Source organism: Ctenopharyngodon idella, chromosome 3, assembly GCF_019924925.1.
Source record: "Ctenopharyngodon idella isolate HZGC_01 chromosome 3, HZGC01, whole genome shotgun sequence".
NCBI classification, from domain to species: domain Eukaryota; kingdom Metazoa; phylum Chordata; class Actinopteri; order Cypriniformes; family Xenocyprididae; genus Ctenopharyngodon; species Ctenopharyngodon idella.
Window position 1 is genome coordinate 47,353,200 of NC_067222.1, and position 12,070 is coordinate 47,365,269.

The 12,070-nt window shown below is 41.7% G+C and overlaps 1 long non-coding RNA gene across 1 annotated transcript in view; it reads right to left on the reverse strand.

Annotated features, from left to right (window-relative positions):
• The window catches only part of LOC127508982 (uncharacterized), a 274,050-nt gene extending 263,454 nt beyond the window's left edge, over positions 1-10,596 (reverse strand). The window contains exon 1 of the long non-coding RNA XR_007929064.1: positions 10,486-10,596. This is a non-coding gene — a long non-coding RNA (uncharacterized LOC127508982). The remainder of the gene's footprint in view (positions 1-10,485) is intronic.
• Between the last annotated feature and the right edge of the window lie 1,474 nt (positions 10,597-12,070).

The following is a 12,070-nucleotide window of genomic DNA, read 5'->3' on the forward strand; positions in this document are numbered from 1 at the left end:
AAGGTTTTGTAATTTTCTTAACATAACTAATTATGATAACATTTCAGTTAAGATTTTATAAGAAATAAACAATGTTTACTGCAACCCTATATAGAACAAGTGATTTGGAAAATGGATGGATGGTTAAAGAACATTTAGGCATTGAAATTGTTTTATAGTTTTCCTTGCAAGCTTTTCTCATCTGAACATGCAGTGCATAAGAGTTATCAAAATGCTGCATCTTTATTTTTTAAAAGATTTGATTTAAGAGAATTACACATCTGTCCATTCCAATATAACTGTGTGTCAATTGTGTTGACACAAAGAGGTAAATCATATTCAGGTTTCACGTATATTCATTCACGATATTTCATACTTTAATCACACTTGATTTTAGTCATACATGGAACTTGTTTGTCAACATAGAAACTCAAATGTACCACATTTACTTCATCTTTACAGTGTGAACATGGGAAAATCATGGAAATACATGTCAGCTGCACAAAATCCTCTGGTGTGGGGCAGATTCAGAGTTAATTCTGTGAGTACAGAAGGGGGTGAGAAGTGTCTGGGGCTGCATGTGGTCTGCTGGGTAGAATTTCAAAGCAAGGTCTGGCATTCATGCCAAGCAGTCCAGGGAGGAAGCACGGTGCCACTGCAAAGAACTGCTGAATTTTAATGATCTATTCTATTATGTAGTGGAGGGCTCTATTGTCTCTCTTTCTCCGGGAAGTAAGAAAAGAATTAATTGGACAGAAAATGGAAGGGCAGGCAAACTGACAGTCATTAGGGGGGATGTGAATGGATGATTACATGCACACGGGTGGATTTTTTTTTTTTTCTCCATACTGTACTGTTTAACAGAAATACAGCCTGATGACCACTATGGCAATTAGCAAAACTTCAGCTCATAATCGTGACAACAGTGATGATAATAATAAAACTGATAATTAATGAGCAGATGGGATGTGGGTGGCTTTAGGAAGACTTGTTTTTCTCTGTTAAACTCTCATTTCCTCTTGCGTTGGCCAGATAGTTTGAGGAGGAACTCTTAAGAGAGAGCAGACGTGACTCAAGTGCATTAAATAAAGGAACATGAGTCTCATTTCACTCTCAAACATCCTTTAGATTAGAAATCATTACTAACTGCATCTGCACAGTGAAACACAACTGATGGGCAACACAAACATAAGTTTGCATATACTTTTCAACTCTCTTAGAAGAACACCAACACAGTGGTTAAATTAAATAAAAATAAAATAAAATAAAATAAAAAATCAAATCAAATCAAATCCTAGAGCTGTGTTGGTGTTCTTCTAAGAGAGTTGAAAAGTATATGCAAACGTATGTTTGTGTTGCCCATCACTTGTGTTTCACTGTGCAGATGCAGTTAGTAATGATTTCTAATCTAAAGGATGTTTGAGAGTGAAATAAAGTATCAACATTTTCAGACATTTCCAAACAGCACAGCAATAATGACTTTGTGTCCCAAAAAATTTCAAGCTAGCTGTTATTAATTGTCTCTTTTAAAAAATTGATCCAAGACAATTATTTAATTACATATCTAACTCAAATCTCCCATTTTTGTCAAAAATACTAGAAAAAGCAGAATCCTTACAATTATGTTTGGAGAGAAATGGTATCTGCGAGGAATTCCAGCTGTGATTTAGACTGTATCATATACTGAGACTGCTCTCATTAGAGTTACAAATGATTTGCTCTTATCATCCAATTGTGGTTGCATTTCTCTATTAAGTGTTACTTGACCTTAGTGCTGCATTTGATACTATCATCCACAACATTCTCTTGGATAGGCTCAAAAATTATGTTGGCATTAGTGGAGATCCATTAGCATGGTTCAAATTTATCTGACCATGATCAAATTGTAGCAGTAAATGAAGAGGTGTATTGATCACAAGTTCAGTATGGAGTGCTGCATGGCTTAGTACTAGAACCATTGCTTTTCACCCTGTACATGCTACCCTTGGGAGATATAATTAAGAAACATAGAGTTAATTGTCAATATTACACTGTAAATATTCCACTCTATATTTCTTTGAGGCCTGACAAAGCATACCAATTCACAAAAACAGAATGCATAGCTGATATTAAAAATTGGATGACTAGCAAGTTCCTATTACTAAATTCAATAAAAAAGGTTTTAATTATTAGACAGAAAACCTTGACATGTAATAACCTAGACTAATGTCTAACTCTTGATGGATGCTCTGTCAAGTCTTTGTTGTCAGTCAGGAACCTGGGTGTGCTCTTTGATAGTAATCTGTCATTTGAAAGACACATTTCTACCAAGTTGTGTTTTTCCATCTTAAAAATATCTCTAAATTATGACATATGCTCTCAATGTGAAATGCAAGAAAGTTAATTCACACATTTGTGATCTCAAGGCTAGACTGTGGATAGATTACTAGATGGTTGCCCTGCAGGTTTATTACACAAACTCAGCTGGTTCCAAAATGCAACAGCTAGAGTTCTTGCGAGAACCAAAAAACATGACCATATTAGCCCCGTTCTGTCAACACTGCATTGGCTGACTTAAGCACTTGCTGATCACTTATAAAGCTCTAAATGGTTTAGCTCCTCAGTACCTAAGCAAGCACCAATTGCATTATAGTCCTTCACATTCATTGCTGTCTCAAAATTCTGGCAAGTTGATAATACCTAGAATATCAAAATCGACTGTGGCTGGTAGGTCCTTTTCCTATTTAGTGCCCAAACTCTGGAACAGTCTTCCTAGCCTTGTTCGGAGGGCAGACACACTCTGTCAGTTTCAATCAAGAATATCCTATCTCTTTAACCTAACATACACACAATACAATATCACATTTCTATAATTCAAATCCATTAAGGGATTGTTAGACTGCATTAATTAGGTCAGCCAGAATTGGGAACACTTCCCAAACCATCGAATGTGTGTTCTCATTAAGTCACTTGATTCCTCTTCTCTTACACATACATCTTCATGTACTTAGTGCATTAGTGCCCCCTATAGACACTCATCAGTACATATTCCTTTTTTCACAACTGATCAAAAAAAAAAATGGCTTAAACCAATTTTTAAATAGAACAACCACATTCTAAAATACTCCATGTCATGTATAGTTTTGGTTTTGTTTCATGTTCATGTTTCATGTCTTATTTTTGTAGTTTTATGTCTCATTGTTGTTTCCTGTTTGCCATATGCTCCCTTTTGCCATGTGTTTCCCTTGTTTGTGTCATGTGATCCTGCCATGTGCTCCCTTGTCATGTGTCCTATGTTGTCACTGGTTCATTGGTTTGATTGTGCACAGGTGTGTCTAGTCTAGTCATTAGCCCCTGTGTATATATTGACCTCATGTTTCCTCAGTCTTTGTCAAGTATTGTCCGTGTACCACTGTTGGTGAGTTTATGTTTCCAAGCCAAGCCAAGCCAAGCCATGTAGCCAAGCCAAGCCAAGCCAAGCCAAGCCAAGCTATTACAGAAGACCTCGCCAACACATGGATCCAGCGGCTTTCCTGGAGAACACTGGCCCGGTATGAACATTGCACAATTACTATTATGGCTCAAGCAGGGCACCCGGTCGTTGGAGGAATATATCAGAGAATATTTGGACGTTGCATATTGTTCAGATCTGCCGGACTGTGTACTGAGAGACTTTTTCTGTGAGGGTGTTAATCAGCCACTTAAAACAAAATTGATTTGAAAAGGACCGCGTTCATCACTTAGTGGCTTTATGGATTATGCTTTGTTGTCTGTTGGCTCTCTATTTACTGTGGGTGTCGCGGAGGAATGCGGTACCTCGTCTGGTTGTGTAATGGCTGCCGCGCCAGATGACACTCACAAAATGGCGGCCACCATAATAACAACACCAAGTCAAGTCAGCACTGATTATCCTGAACCAAGTCAAGTCACAGTTGACCTCCGTGAGTCAAGTCACGTCTCCGCTGATCTGCCACAGCAACGGCACGTCTCCGCTGATCTTCCAGAACAAACTAGGACAAGATGGCCGCCCCGCCAGTGTCTACGGACAAGATGGCCGCCCCGCCAGTGTCTACGGACAAGATGGCCGCCCCGCCAGTGTCTACGGACAAGATGGCCGCTCCAGACTCTGCACCCGAGCCTGCTCCAGACTCTGCACCCGAGCCTGCTCCAGTCTTCGCCGAGCCCGCTCCAGACTCTGCACCCGAGCCCGCTCCAGTCTTCACCGAGCCCGCTCCAGACTCCGCACCAGAGCCCAAGTCAGCTCCAGACTTCGCACCCAAGTTCCACGCCCGAGCTCCTTGCCCTGCCGGCGCCACCCGAGCTCCTTGCCCTGCCGGCGCCACCCGAGCTCCTTGCCCACGAACCTCCGTTGAATTCCCCAAGAACTTTTTTGGGGGGGGCCATATACCTGAGAGTGGGGAGCTTGTGGGTGGGGATCCTGCACGACCGCGACCATCAACGGCCTCCGAACTGCTATGGCCGCCCATGGACTATAACCCACTATGGCGATTAATGGACTCAGGCACGCCGTGGTCATCTTCGGACTCTGTCCCTCTGTCCCACCTGCTGCCCGAGCCACCTGACCTGCCATGGTTGCCCGAGCCACCTGACCTGTCGTGGCTGCCAGACACTCCTGACCCACCGTGGCTGGTCGACACCCCTGACCTACCGTGGCTATCCGTGGCACCTGACCCGCCGTGGCTGCCCGTGGCACCTGACCCACCGTGGCTGCCTGAGTTCCTGAAACCTGCATTGGAGACGCCGTTCCCGTCAGCCTACAGATCTCCAATGCACCCCCCCATCTGTTCCATTTACGCCGCGAGGACGCACCTTCCGGGAGGGAGGCGTTATGTCACGATCACCGTCAGTTCCTGTCAGTTCCCAGACTACAGTTCCCATAATCCTCCCTGCCAGTCACATGCACACTCCACACCTATCACTCGTTGCCACATACACCTGTAGCCTATTATCTGGACTATTTAAGACTCACTCACACACAACCTCATTGCGAAGTCTTGATTCACCCTGTGTTCAATTCTGAGCGGTTCCCTGTGTTTATTGTCTGCCTGTTATCGATCCTGTCTGGTTATCTGTTTATGATTCCCTGCTGCCTGCCTTTGGACTGTTTATTGTTATCTGAACTGTGAACGTTTTCTGCCTGCCCTGATCTACTGCCTGTATCCTGACCACGATTCTGCCTGTTTCTTGCTGTTCCTGTTTGCTCCTGTCTGACCCTGCCTGTATGACCATGCTCTTATTTAATAAAGCTTGCAAATGCATCTCTGCCTGAGTCCAGCTTCGTTACAGCTATGCTAAGTCAAGTCTTTGTTTGTTTTATGTTTGAGTTATTAAAACTGCACTTGGGTTCTCTGAGACTTGCCTGCAGTGGATCCCTTACAGAATACTTGACCGCCAACAATGAACCCAGCAGTCGCCCTGCTACGTTTGCGCTAGGGAAATCGCCCCATTGAGGCTTATGTTGAAGACTTTTGTGGACTATGCTACAAGGTGGATTTTAATCAGGTGGCACTTAAAGACATTTTTTGTGTGGGATTGAATGAGCCCTTGCTGTCCAATTTACCAGGTGGGAAAACTTGCTTTTCTCCGTTGCAATATATTGATCATGCCCTGCTATTAAGTGGTTCTTTGTTTACTGTGAGAATTGTGGATGAGGAGCCCAGCAATCCCACAGTACCCACCACACCAGAGCCTCGTCACATCATGGCCGCTGCACCACAGAGTTTCAATGTCCTGACCAGCATGTCTGGAATTATCCACGCCACGACTGCCATGCCAAGGCCTGTTCACGTCATACCTGCCCAGCCAGAGCCTGTTCACATCATGCCTGCCCAGCCAGAGACTCTTCACGCCACGCCTGCTCATTTAAAGACTCTTCACGTCATGCATGCTCAGTTAGAGACTCTTCACATAATGCCTGCCAAGTTTGAGTCTCTTCACGTCATGCCTGCCATGCCTGAGCCTTCAGTCAAGATGGCTGCCACGCCTGAGCCCTCAGTCAAGATGGCTGTTAGAGCCGCCGAAGGGCTGAAGGGAGCCAGCAGAGGCGGGGCCAAGGAAATGGATGGCATTGGCAGAGGAGAAGGGAGAGGCAGGCTGAGCGGGACCATTAGTGACAAAGGAGACTTGAAACTGGGCAGAATCAGCAGTGAAAAAGGAGACTTGGAGCTGGGCATAACCCATTTTTTTGTCCAGTAACCACTGGACTATTGTCCGATAAACCTAAAGGAAATTTAAAGGAATTTTGACAGTCAGATATTGAAGGAGTGTGTCAGTAAGTACGTCATAAGATGTGGGAATTTGCTTTTGGTTCCCACCTTTCAAACAATCTGACCCACACTAAATCTTCCCATGGGCATTGTGGTTGTATGCTAATGTTGTATGCAGCATTAGAGCTGGATTTCCTAGGCACAAATTGGTGTGTGCTATGTAGCAAATGTTCAGCCGAGGGCAGCTTCGTCCACAGCTGGTTGAATTAGATTGAATTATAAGAGCAGACTGATTGCTATAAAAAGAGGGAAGAAGTGCTTCCAATCATTCTGTTCTTGTGATAGCAATGGTTACCTCCAAAGAAAGATGTGCAGCCATCATCACTTTGCATCAAAATGGCCACACATGCAAGGAAATTGCTGCAAAAAATATTGCACTGAAAGAGACATTTACTGGACAATCAAGAACTTCAAGGAGAGAGGTTCAATTGCAATGAGGCTTCCGGATGTCCCAGAGTGTCCAGCAAGCACCAGGACCATCTTCTCCTGAGGAGTCGCTAAAGAATCGTGTCACCACCATCGAAAAGCTGCTCAATATTGGCAGCAGGTGCAGTAAGGAACAGTAAGGCCAAGACTTTTGGACGACATCCTGGTCTCAAGATGGGCAGCAAAGAAGCCACTTCTCTCCAAGAAAAACATTAAGGAGAGACTGAAATTCTGCAAGAAGTACAAGGATTGGACAGCAGAAGACTGGTGCAAAGTTATTTTCTTTGATGAAGCCCCCTTCCAACCATTTGGGACATCTGGAAAATCTATTGCCCTGAAGTAGAAAAGACGAACACTACCATGAGTCCTGTGTCATGCCAATAGTGAAGCAATCTGAGATCATCCATGTGTGGGGTTGCTTTTCATCCAAGGGAGTAAGCTCTCTCACAATTCTGTCCAAAAACGCTGCAATAATTAAAGAATAGTGTCAAAACATCCTGCAAGAGCATCTTCTCCCAATGATCCAGGAGCAATTTGGTGATGATCTGTACATTTTCCAGCATGATGGAGCACCATGTTACAAGGCAATAGTGATAATGAAGTGACTCAGAGATTATTACATTTAAATTTTGGATCCGTTGTCAGGCAACTCCCCGGAACTTAATCCCATAGAAAACCTGTGGTCAATCCTCAAAAGGCAAGTGCACAAGCACAGGTCCACAAATTGTTAGCACTAATAAGACAAGAATAGATCAGTCAGGATTTGACTCAGAAGCTGACATTTAGCATGCCAGAGCGGATTGCAGGGGTCATGAAGAAGAAGGGTCAACACTGTAAATATTAACTCTTTGCATATTGAATGTTTTTGCCAATAAAAGGCTTGAAAACTTGAAATGCTTATCATTGTATCAAAGTAGCAATTTATGAAACGCAAAATTTATGTCACAGCCAAATCTTTTGGCCATGACTGTATGCTTAACTTTCTGTCTTGCACTTTTGGCTTTTTTCTCAGTCATTAAAAGACTTTTGTTGGCAGAAGATTCACCTGTGTACCCTTTAAATTGGACCAGTGTCCAATTTAAAGGGTACATTAACTCCGTTGACATGAGCTATCACTTGCCCCTGGTGCTTACTTCATCCACCACAGCCTCCACAAAGAACTGCTTGTCCACATCCTTGCCATAAGCTGGACATTTCTATGGTGCATGGCTTGTACCACATCTGTTGCAATCCTTAATGTCTACTTAAGTCAAGTCACCTTTATTTATATAGTGCTTTATACAATACAGATTGTTTCAAAGCAGCTTTACAGTGATAACAGGAAAATGATTCAATGATGCAAAACAGTTCATTTCAGCTGTACAGCAGCTCTAAAAGAACATAGTGTATTATTCAGCTGAAGTCATTTGACCAATGTTAAATGAAAATAAATAAAAAATGTTACAGTGACAGCAATTAATTAATTTGTGTCAGGAGTGCACATCAATCATGCTGAAGCTAACTGGTTTTTACCATTTCACATAAAAAGAAAATACATACCTATTTAGTTGCACCTGTTTCCATTTATTTGCCATCACAGGAATGGACAAAACAACTCTATTAAAGGGTTAGTTGGTAACACATTAGAATACTGATCCTTCATTAATGAATAACTATACAGGAACAAATGAGTAATGCATTATTAACACTCAACAAACTGTCCCATACTGGCGTGAAGAATACGATCCTCAACTAGATGGAACTGGAATAAATACTTTGTTGTGATCCCAATCGGACTTACAGTATGAAAGCTGCCTGAATCATAATCATGCACTGTTTGCTGTTGGCCAGAGGAGAACTGGCCCCCCAACTGAGCCTGACTTTTCCCAAGGTTTTTTTCTCCATTTTAACACCTGTTTGCCACTTGATGTCACCTGTTGGAGTTTGGGTTCCTTGCCGCTGTTGCCTTTGGCTTGCTTAGCTGGGGACACTTGACATTTGATATTCAACAATGTTTTGATCTGCCTGCATCAACACCCTTGTATGCGAACTGAACTGAGCTGGATGATGGCATCACTGTTTACTCCAGTGCTGATATAGATAAATTAACTAAATTAATAACTATTGATTCTTACAACGGAATGAATCAATACTGAATTTACTTAAGCTGGACAATGACTCCATTTTCTTTAAGAGCTGCTGTGCAGCCAAAATTATATACCAATTATCACCGTAAAGCTGCTTTGACACAATCTGCATTGTAAAAAGCGCTATATAGATAAAGGTGACTTGACTTGACTCTAGTAACTACTATTAACTAACAAGAAACTCTGATTAATGAATTAGTAAGTAATAGTGCTCAGTTTACATTTATGCATTTGGCAGACGCTTTTATCCAAAGCGACTTACATTGCATTATATTATACATTTGTATCTGAGTATGTGCAATCCCTGGGATTGAACCCATGACCTTGGCATTGCTAGTGCCATTCTCTAACCACTGAGCTACAGGAAAGCATGTTGAATGTGGTAGTTCACTATTAGCTAACCAGTAACTACTGTTTTTATAATTTCCAGAGAACTACTAAGAACTATTATATACAGGTTCATAATTAACATGAATGATGCATAATGTATAATTAATTCTAAAGTAAAGGTCATGGTAGCCCACTAGTGTCAGGGAGTCAACGCAGTCACCCCTCACCACCGTCACCAGATCCCAATCACCAGAGTACTATCGTCATTCACCTGTCAGCAGCCAGCTCCATATATACTGCACTCCACCCGTTCACTCACTGTCTGGTCTCAACCTTACCATGTTGTGTTCCCTGACCGACTTATCTGCTTGATACTTACCTGTTGTTTCTGCTAACCGTCCTAGTTCTCCTCAGCTCCTGTTCTCCGTCATCTCCACGCTCCTTTGCCCCACTGGATCTCCTGGGAAAACACAGAGACTGCATCACTCACAGATAAGCTTCACCAAGACATTCCCTCTCCCAGCCTGCTTACCTGGATTACTTTCACTGCTGTGTTCTCTTCATCTCTGTTCAATAAACCTGCTGTTGATTATATCACTTACCTCTGTGTTCCTCGTCTATCTGCTGACAACTAGTAATTACTGAAGTATTACCAAATCCTTCAGAAGGAATTACTAATTATTTGGATCAGTATTCTAAAGTGAAAAAACATGATAACTCTCTAGTAACTACTGAAGTCATTGTCAAGTCAAGTCACCTTTATTTATATAGCGCTTTTTACAATGTAGATTGTGTCAAAGCAGCTTTACATTGATAACTGGTACATTGTTTGGCTGCACAGCAGCTCTTAAAGAATAGTGTCAATGCAGGCAGATCAAAGCACTGTTGAATATCAAATGTCAAGTCAAATGTCAAGTGTCCCCAACTAAGCAAGCCAGAGGCGACAGCGGCAAGGAACCCAAACTCCATCAGGTGACATCAGGTGGCAGACAAGTGGCAAATAGGTGTTTAAATGGAGAAAAAAAACCTTGGGAGAAACCAGGCTTAGTCGGGGTGCCAGTTCTCCTCTGGCCAACAGTGCTTTGTTACAATTCAGGTTGCTATCATAAGTCCAATAGGATCGCAACATTAAAAGTATTTATTTCAGTTCCATCCAATTGAGGATCGTATTGAGGATCACGCCAGTATGGACGGTTGTTGAGGAACTGTCGTGGCTGTCGTGTCGATGAGGCCCTCACAGTGGATGATCTAGTTGACTCAATCTCTGCTGATACGTCAGGGCTGCGTTGTGGTCGTGTCAAGGTGCAGGTCCTTGGTCTCACCTGGATACGGCCCAGATCCGGTTGACTACGGTGAACCTCGGGATAAACAGAAAGACTAATATTAGCGTAGATGCCATTCTTCTTCTGATGTAACGAGTACATCAGGTGTTATAGGAAGCGTTCCCGGTTCCGGCTGACCTAATTTATGCAGCCTAATAATCCTTTAACGGATTTGAAACTTTTGGAAACTTTTGAGGTTTTTTACAGTTTTGTACAGTAATTCCTTCTGATTTATTTGGTAACACCTAAGTAATTACTAGTGGGTTACCATGATCTTTACTTTAGAATACTGATCAAAATAATTAGTAGTTCCTTTAGAAGGATGTAGTAACTCTTGAGTTATTACTATTTAATACAAAATACATTACAAAAACCTCAAAAGTTTTACTTCCAGTAGTTACTAGAGAGTTATCATGTTTTTGCAGGCCAGGCATGCTGAAATAAAGGGATGAAACTTCATTAACTGAAGTTATTCTGATTCACTTCAGAACAAGAAAAGGTGTAAGCAGCTTTCTGTTGTGCTGCTTACAGTTCTGTGATACTTTTGTTGTTATTTGATTTTGCTAAGTAGATTTTAGCATATTGGTGATGTTTGACAAGTATTTGTCACATTTTGCCATATTTGTGACCAACTGTCCCCACAGTGACTGTCAGGATGAGGAGGCTGGTGGTTTTCTTGTCAGCTTGAGCATTCTGGGAACTTGGGACTAATTTGCAAGGGAAATTAAATAGACATGAAGAGTGAATCAACTTTCTCTCTCATATGCCACTTGTTGCATTTCATGTAGTCTCATGCTTCTGCTTTGAATTAGTACCTCAAAACTTGACAGTATTTGTAGTAAGATTTGGCATCAATTCTTTAATTTTGTCAAAAAATGAAAGCATTTATTGATCTAATCATTCTTGTGATATGAACAGGGAACTTTTACAGTTTTTTCTTAGTTGCTGTGGTTACATTTCACTGATCACAACTAAAATTCTCAAAAGTGCTTGATCAACCTCGTCATCTAGTAATTTGCTCATTCTTTTGAACAAATTGCCAGTGAGCATGTTTACATGCACACCAACAGGCTGGTAACTCACAAAAATCATCACATTAAAATAATCCATTGTCACATGCAAACCAATAACCCGACAACACAAGTAAACCATGTTATTTCCTGGTAGTGACATCAAGACATAATCATTTGTGTATCTGACTATTCAGAGAATTCCAAAGAGTCAGAGTCTGCAATATATTTCCTCCTCCCTTACCACGAAAAGCTTGCTTTGTCTGGATGCACTTAAAACTGCAGTAAGGACACTTTTCTGTTACATATCACACATGCACACTTTAATAAGCTGACCGAATGCAGGTTTATGTGTTTACATGTCAGGAGAAATCGGAGTAAGGGCCAAAACTCTAGCTGTGTCGATCAGTTTATGCTTAAGCTTTTTATGACCTTACTGTGATAAAAGAAAACAGGTTAACGCATTTACATGACCACAGGCATTGCCGGATTATTAAGCATAACTGGGTTAAGAATCTGCGTGTAAAATGCTGCAAAACAGGGCATAAATCAGAATTAAACCTATGTTGTTCTAGGATGGTTCATGCTTGTTAGTACTGATATAGTTCTGG